At 46.2% G+C, this 2,061-nt stretch overlaps 1 non-coding gene across 1 annotated transcript; it reads right to left on the minus strand.

Moving 5' to 3' along the window:
• Positions 1-1,503: 1,503 nt before the first annotated feature.
• Positions 1,504-1,575, minus strand: trnah-gug (transfer RNA histidin (anticodon GUG)). Its single transcript has one exon. It is a non-coding gene; the product is annotated as a tRNA-His (tRNA).
• Between the last annotated feature and the right edge of the window lie 486 nt (positions 1,576-2,061).

Here is a 2,061-nt window from a genome sequence, read left to right on the forward strand (position 1 = left end):
GAAGGAGGCTCTTCAGCCTGTTGTGGCCGCACTTGTCAAACACAACTGCTTAACGACCTGAATCAAGTTTTCCATCGTTTAGCTCATGATCTTACATGTTTTGGCATCGCAAATCAACATCTCAATTTTTTTTAAGGTTAGAATGATTTCCGCCTCTATGACCCTTTCCGCAAATCTACTCAAACCTTTCTGCCTTTTCCCGAAATCTCTTGGCCCCAGTGGTCAATCTCCCCATCAATGAGAAACGCTTCTTTCAGTCTATCCTATCCATATCCCTCAGTATTTAGTACATCTCAGTCATGTCTTCTCCAATCTCCTCTGCTCGGCGACAAACAACCCCAGTCTGTCCAATCTCTCCTCACAACTGAAACTCTTCAGCCCAGACAATATCCCAGTGAATCTCTACTGCAACGTTCCCAGTGCGATCACATCCATGCAGGACTCTGAATTGCAGAACTGCACACAGTCATCTAGCTAGGGCCGAATGAACTTTTTTTTCTATTCTGTTACAGTATGAGGGCGTCGCTGGCTCAGCAGTATTGATTGGTATCCCTAATTGCACAGCGGGCAGTTGAGACTCAACCGTATTGTAGTGAGTCTGGAGTCACATGGAGGCCCGAGCAGGTAAGAATGGCAGTTTCATTCCTTAAATGTCGTCAGATGGATTTGTTTTTTTTTCAACAATTGAACATGGATATACAGGAGTTATAAGATTCGTAATTCCAGATTACGAATCCCAATTGAATCCCAATTCTACCACCGAGCATGGTCGGAATCAAACCCAGGTCCCAGGTGTCTGAATTACCAGTTCAGTGTTCAGTGGTAATAGCGCTTGACCATTGCAGAAAAGCAGTGAAACTGATCTTATCCAATTAAGTCACTTTTCCCCGATACTGTTCTGTGCCATTTTTCTGACCTTGACCCCCCCCCCCCCCCGCCAATAATATCTGGTCCATATCAGTAAAAGCTGCGACATGAGGATTGATCTCACAACAGTGGTAACCATTTGGATCAAATGGTCTGCAGATCCCGATGAAGGGGGGGGGGGGGGTTTTGGGGCACGTTCATCCAGCAACAGTGACTGCAGCCACACAGACTGATCGGTATCAATCTGAGAGTCAGTGTTAGATTCTGCAATACCTTAGTGAGATAGGAAATGACTCCGCAAACACATGAGGAAAGAGCAGCGCTCCGAAAGCTAGTGCTTCAATTAAACCTGTAAGATCATAACCTGGTGTTGGGTCATTTTAAACTTTGTACTCCATAGTCCAACACCAGCATCTCCAAATGAATGAAATGGGGGTATGGGATGGAAATTTCGGTTCGTGATCGTAGGAGGGAAGAAATCTCTGAGAACGGGTGAATTTGAATTCTGACATATGAAACACAGAGATGTGAGCGAGCAGAGCTTGAAGGAAAAAAAATCACCTGGAGAAAATCAAAACTTTAAAACAACTGATTTATGTGGGATTCACAGAAGACTGGGAGACATCGATGAACTATTGCCGTGACTCGGATTCGAACCGAGGTTGCTGCGGCCACAACGCAGAGTACTAACCACTATACGATCATGGCAACCCACAGACGAACACAGTAAACACGTGCAATAAGTACAGTGTCATAAGAAATGTTAGGCAGCGCACCAAATGCACAATATCAGTGCTTAGCGAACAGTTGCAGATTTGTGGGAACTCAGAATGGGCTGGCGGTTTAACATCAGTTCCCCCAGTGGCTGTGGTGATTCCATCATTAATGTGTTGAAGGCTGAGATCAATAGATTTCTTCAAAACATCAAAGATTCCAGCTTTTGTTACCTGCACATCCACCAATAACATTTATTGTATCCGTTACTCCCAGTGCAGTCTCTGGTACATTGGGGAGACTGGGCGTCTCCAAACAGACCGCTTTCGGAAACATCTCCAGGACACCCGCACCAATCAACCACATCGCCCCGTGGCCCAACATTTCAACTCCCCCTCCCACTCTGCCGAGGACATGGAGGTCCTGGGCCTCCTTCACCGCCGCTCCCTCACCACCAGACACCTGGAGGAAGAACGCCTC

Source organism: Chiloscyllium punctatum, chromosome 13 (genome assembly GCF_047496795.1).
Source record: "Chiloscyllium punctatum isolate Juve2018m chromosome 13, sChiPun1.3, whole genome shotgun sequence".
Classification (NCBI taxonomy): Eukaryota; Metazoa; Chordata; class Chondrichthyes; order Orectolobiformes; family Hemiscylliidae; genus Chiloscyllium; species Chiloscyllium punctatum.